The sequence below is a fragment of the Meriones unguiculatus genome, chromosome 10, assembly GCF_030254825.1.
Source record: "Meriones unguiculatus strain TT.TT164.6M chromosome 10, Bangor_MerUng_6.1, whole genome shotgun sequence".
NCBI classification, from domain to species: domain Eukaryota; kingdom Metazoa; phylum Chordata; class Mammalia; order Rodentia; family Muridae; genus Meriones; species Meriones unguiculatus.
In genome coordinates, this window is record NC_083358.1 from 68,115,146 (window position 1) to 68,122,008 (window position 6,863).

The window sequence follows — 6,863 nt, forward strand, 5'->3', positions numbered from 1 at the left end:
TAATATTAATGAAATATAAAATAGCAGTTATAGCTTGAACACTTTTGCATCTTGCTAATGTTAAAAAAACAAAGCCCAGCTACTTGAACATATAGAAACCTGTCTGTGAAGGCAAACCTTATGTCCAAGTCTCTTCCAAGCATACAGTGCTTAATTGATATCCAAAATTCAGTATTTAAAATCTGTCTTTCAGTCTAAAATAAGCCCACTGTTACACTGTGGCTTTTCTAGTGTTTATTGCATTTTGTGATTAACTATCTGTGTGTGCATGCATTTGTTTTCAGCTATACTTATGAGACTGAAAGCATTATGAGGGTAAGGACCATGCCTGCTTTGTTAAAATCATACACATGACACTTGCATACCAACAGGGCCCAGACTGCAGTCATTGTACAAGCTGTTTACTGAATGTTGAATGGATGAGATCAGCACCTTTTCACAATGAGCCATCTTCAGTGAGAGGCCACATTTGGCCTCTGTAGCAAGAATGTGAATGTTGTTTAAAAAGTCTCTTCATTAATGCTGAAGACACTACACACTTTGGTTGTAGAACTTAGAGAAATCATGCTGGAGCTGTGCTTGAATATTCCTCTTGCTGGCCAGCTTTCAGTGTTGGAAGTGTTCTACTTGCTTCTTGTGTAGAAAACTCACCAACGGTCATAGACCCTGAGTGTTACACTACTGACTGTGTCCATGTGTGCATTAGTGACTGTTAAGAGGTAGTCAGCTGCTTTCTGATTGGACTTGAGGCCCACTCTGTAGGAGGGATTTCATGTATAGTATGTAGAGTAAACCTTCCAGAAGTCAGTGGTTGTGGCAATTGTATTCCCCACCGGGGATGCTCCTACTGTTTTGTTAAGTGGACATGTTGTACCTATCAGATGTATGTGGTCCACCAGCGCTGATTACTCTTCACCCTTTATTAGTTGTGAGAGTCATTTTCCATTTTCTATAACAACTAGATAAGACAATAACTTTTTAAGAAGAGAGAAGGTTGGTGGGCATAGTAGTGCTTGTGAGTAATCCAGGTTGTCAGGAGGATGAGGAAGAGGATTCAGAATTTGAGGCTAGCTTTGGTATATAGTAATATCCTCGGTGCAGGGAGGATTGCGAGAAAGGTTTATTTTGCTCATAATTTTGGAAGTTGAGTGGCCCATTCATTTTGAGCCTATGATGTACATAATGGAAGAAACCTTTCATGGTAAAAATTTAAACAGAGAAAGAAAGAGCCAGGCGTCCTCCCGTCAGTACAAGATCGTGCCTGTATGACCTGAGATCCCTCACTTTTCATGGAAAAGATCATCCTGAGTGAGGTATCCCAGAATGAGAATGACATGACACACAGGGTATGTACTCGCTCATAAGTGGATATTAGACATATAATATAGGATAAACATGCTAAAATCTGTACACCTAAAGAAACTAAGCAAGAAGGAGGACTCTGGCTAAGTTGCTCAATCCCATTCAGAAAGGCAAACAGGATGGACATCAGAAGAGGGAGAAAACAGGGAACAGGACAGGTGCCTACCACAGAGGGCCTCTGAAAGGCTCTACCAAGCAAGGTATCAGAGCAGATGCTGAGACTTAGAGCCAAACTTTGGGCGGAGTGCAGGGAATCTTATAAAAGAAGGGAGAGATAGTAAGACCTGGAGAGGACAGGAGCTCCACAAGGAGAGCAATAGAACCAAAAAATCTGGGCACAGGGGTCTTTTCTGAGACTGATACTCCAACCAAGTACCATGCATGAAGATAACCCAGAACCCCTGCACAGATGTAGCCCATGGCAGTTCAGTGTCCAAGTGGGTTCCATAGTAATGGGAACAGAGACTGTCTCTGACATGAACTGATTGGCCTGCTCTTTGATCACCTCCCTCTGAGGAGGTTAGCAGCCATACCAGGTCACAGAGGAAGACAATGTAGCCATTCCTGATGAGACCTGATAGACTAGGATCAGGAGGAAGGAGAGGGGGACCTTCCCTATCACTGGACTTGGGGAGGGACATGGTGGAGAAGGGGGAAGGAGAGTGGGGGTTGAGAGGGGAAAAGGGAGGGAGCTAGAGGGGGGATACAAAGTGAATAAACTGTAATTAATAAAAATAAAAAGAAAAAAAATGATTTTTAATGATATTTTGCTATACTCACAGATCAATGCCTTAGCCCAGTCCTCATCAGAGAGGCTTTCTCCAGCAGCAGATGGGAGCAAATACAGAGACCTTCAGCCAGGCATTATGTAGGGAGAGAGTCTAAATTGGAGGGGCCCATCAAATCCCTCCCCTCTGAGCTCAAGGAATCCCACAGAAGAGAAGGCAGAAAGATTGTAGGAGTCAGAGGGGATGGAGGACACCAAGAGAATAAGACCCTCTGAATCAAATAAGCAAACTGCATATGAGTTCTTAGACTAAAGTAGCAAGCACAGGTCCCCAGCATAGAGATTATAGCTGCTAGATTAGCATTTTTTATGGACTCCTCCTGTTAGATTGCCATGTCCAATTTTGATACTATAGTTTTTTTCTTCATCATATTATATTTTATTTTGTCATGTTTTGTTGTTGTATCTTAGCAGCCTGTTCTTTTTTAATGAGAGACAGAAAGGGGGTTGATGCAGAGGGGAGAGGAGGTGGGGAGGATCTGGGAGTGAGGGAAAACTATAATCAGGATATATTGTATGAGAAAAGAATTTCTTTCCAATAAAATAAAAATTAATATATTCACACAGCAGTATAATGGATTCCTTGTGACTATGTAGAAGCTGATGGCTTTCCCTTTCAAGTTCTTAGGAAACATTAGCAATATCCAGTGCATGTGAATGTGGTACCATCGCTGGGCTTGGGCCTCCTTACTCATTTCAGAAGAGGGCCTCTATATTTCTATCTGTGCTTCATTTTCATACGAGTGAGAGCTAATGATATAACTATTCTTTCAGGTAAAAACTAGAAGAGACTCAAAACTTTGCATGATTCAGGCACAATGGATTTGGAAGCTGGATACCTGCTTATATAGTGTAGGTCTGGGATTAGGCAAGTTTTGGTAGAGCTCATAAACTATCCTGTGCAGTCACTATCCAGGGAAGCACTGTGCCTAGAGATTGCAAAGATGTCTTTTGCTTTGTGGTTGGGACAGGATCATTAATTATGGCTGAAGTGGTGGGGCCTAGAGGATGGCCACAGGTTTATATGACCATACCTTGGGAGTTAACTGTGAACTTCAGCTAGCAACCCTGTGAACAGTGATGGATGGATGTAGAGAGACATTGCTTGTGTAATATTTTTGATGGGGTGTGGGAGGAACCCTGCTGTTTGAGGTTGTAGTTCTCCTAGTCTGGCTAGCCATTCTGAGCTCATCGATAAGGTGCAGGACTCCCTTTCCCCAGCAGGGCCTCTTGCTCTCTGCCTGACTTCATTTGGAGAATGTTTTTAGACACAAATGCCCCTAGATTCATTTGATATATGGCCTTTGACACAACTCCCTGCTAGCTCTCCCCTCCCTGTGTCTATAGGATAATTAGGTACTGTGTTCTCATTCATATGATAAGAGCATGTTGTTGAAGGTAAATCAAGCATCCTTGAAGTGCCTAGCTTCCAACAATTATGTACACCTATCCTTGGAGTATATAGGGGTATATAGCCTTTGTTCTCTGGAATTAAAGTTGAACTATCTCCCTGCAGTGGTTCCCAGAGTGTGTGATCTTTATACAGTGGCCACTGACCATTCCAGACACGCTTCTGGTCTGGTGCCCCTCCTGACTTTGTGGGCTGGTAGGAGACAGAACCAACTATGGGGTATTCCCAGGAAGAAGGTAGGCATGCTGCCTCTGTGGTAAAATTAGAAGTTTTCAATGAGCTCCAGCACAAATAGGTGTGTAAAGAGTCATTAAGAAGCAGAGTCAGCTGTAACCTCAGCACAGGAATGACTGTGACAGGAGAATTATAGGCTGAGGCCAGCCTGGGCTACACAGTGAATGTCTGCCTCCAAAAGGGGAAAACATTGTAAAGAGATATACAAAGTAGCTTGAGAATTGATCTTTATTAACTCCTGTCTGAAAAACCGACTTTCCAAGATGATGAGGTTCCACCAAGTTCACACTGTTACTGAAGGCTGATTTGGGGGTAGAGCAGGCAGGAAGATGGTTTGAAATGGAAGGCAGAGGCAGTGGGCGTAGATTTCCAGCTCTGACTTGGGAAGAGGAGAAGATGCCTCTTTCATCCAGAGTGAATAGGTTTGATAGTGCCTCTCTCCCTGTGTACAGGGAGCAGGTATCTCAAAGGAGAAGGCAGATGCTCACCTCATGGTCTTCTTCTCAGCTGGGGAATGAGTTCCCAGAACTTTGCTACATCCTGAGATAAGCACAGTGGGTAGGCAGGACTGGCATGTTCTTGCTTCCTGACCAGTCCTGAATGACAAAGCTACTTGGCTTAGGTCTCCCAGTGCCAACCACACTGTCTGATCTAGTAGCCCTGAATCTGGCAGAACTCATGCTTGGGAAGTCTCTTAGCAGAAAGGGCAATCCTGTTCTGTGGACTGGGATCAGGGGTTGCTAGGATATTTGTTGTATGTAGAGAATAAGGAAGAAAGTCCCACCCTAAGACAGCTGTCAACTTTAATCCTAGTTCTAGGAGAGAAAGAGGGACTTGTGCAGAGTCAAAGGGCCAAGAGAGGGTCAGATGTCACAATCACTCCTCAGTGCTGTAAGCCTCTTAGCTGCTTCTCAGAGGAAACACGTCTATAGGACACATTCATAACAGACTGAACCTTCATTGTCTCTTTTCTAGGAGTGTGAAATAGGAAACTTCTGTAACCATCTTTTCAGGGTGTGAACCCAATAAATGACAAGGCTCTACTCACTAGCCCCCTTTTCTTTCCTTCTCTCTTTCTCTCTTTTTTTCTTTCTTATTTTTCTGAATTCTGAGAAATTGGAGCTTCCAAAAGCTAACCTTCCTGAAGAGGGTTGAAGTTTTTTGTTAATACAGGAGAGAGAAGAGATAAGAGACAAATGGGCTAAGGCTGAGCTAATCTGTTTCAGGTTAACTTGAGTCTTCAATAAATTTATTAGTGGGATGTTTCATATTCTAAAGGATTTATTTGTAGGTGTGTGTGTGTGTGTGTGTGTGTGTGTGTGTGTGTGTGTGTTGCATGTGAGTTCTGATGCCTGCAGAAATCGCAGGCACCCCAGGATCTGGGGTTACAGGTGGTGGTGAGCCCTGTTGTGGGTGCTAGGGACCTGAGCTCAGATCTGCTGAAAGTGCAGCATTTACTCTTAACTGCTGAGCCATCTCTCCAGCCCCAGTTTTATTTTAAATAATTATATTTCTTTACTGTAATCTGAAACTTTAAGCCCAGATAAAATACTTTCTTTTCTCAGTTGCCTTGGTTACAGTTTCTTATCAGAGCAACAGAAGTAACTAAGACAGGGAGCTTTATTTCATTTAAAAATTAATGTATTTTATTTCTATTATTAAAAGCATAGAATTTTTTGTTTTATGTGTATGGATGTTTTACCTGCATTTATGTCTGTATACTGTGTAACGCAAAAATCCATGGAGACCAGACGAGGGCACTGTATCCCTGGAGCTGGAGTTAGAGATTGTGAGCTGCCATGTGGGTGTTTGGCACTGAAGCTGGGCCATCGGAAACACCAGGACGTGCCCCTAATCCCTGAGCCGTCTCCTCGGTGCTTTCAGTTTATTTTTAACCGATGTAGAAAGCATAAAGTCATGGGATGTTATATCACCCCTGAGAAATGGTTTCTTTATGAGAGCAGCACTCAGAAGCCTTTCTTCCGGTACACACAATGTGCTGTCTGTCCTCACCTTACAACACAGCACTTATCACTATACTCCGGAACTGCACGTGATTGCATGCCACCTGCTCGCTCTATGACAGCTTCCCTGCTGTGCAGGGGCTTTTTAGTTGGCTGTAATCCCATTTGTCTTATTTTGCTTTTGTTTTCTGTATGTATTAGGTGTTGTCCAACAGTTCCTTGCCCATTTCAAGGTCCAGAACTGTTGCCCTATGTTCTCTTATATAGTTTAATAGTTTCAGTCTTTACATTGGAGACTCCAGTGTGCTTAGAGTTCATTTTTGTAACTGGCTCAAGAGAAAGAGGGAAGTCTAGCTTTATTTCTTTTCTTTCCATGTGGAAAAAACATCTTATTTTCCATATCTAATTTTCCTAGAGCCAATAATTGAAAAAACTTTATTTTCTCTGATACATCTTTTCAGCAACTTCTTAGCCTGTTCCCGGCACATGCGTCAGTTTTTGTGGCCTGTCTTTTCAGTTCCATTGCTCTGTGATTCTGTTTTTCTGCCCAGCTTTGTTGCTTTGGTCATTGTGACTCAGTAGTGTATTTTGGAGTATAATGGCTCCTGTTTTTCATTTTTTTGAGGTATCATATAGATTTGAAGGCTTTGTTTGTTTGCTTTTTGAGACAAGGTTTCTCTGTGTATTAGACCTGGCTGCCCTGTACTTGCATTGTAGACCAGGCTGGCTTAGAACTCACAGAAATCTGCCTGTCTCTGCCTCTTGAGTGCTGGGGTAAAGGTGTGTACTATCATGCCCTGCTTGAAGGCTGTTCTTATCTGTGAGGAGAATTACTGGTATTTTATTAAGATTTCATTGAGTTTGTAGATATCTTTGGATAGAATGGACATTTTAGCAATATAGATTCTTCTAATTAATCAATTCATGAACAAAGAATGTTTTTTCATTTATATATATTTAAATATGTCTATATTTGAAACATGATCTCATCATGATGAAGTTATGTAGAATTTGCTCTGTGACCAGTCTATCCCCCAAATCACATAGTCTGGCTTCCTTGGCCACTAAGGAGTCTGGATTAAAAAAGCATACCACTATCCTCTGC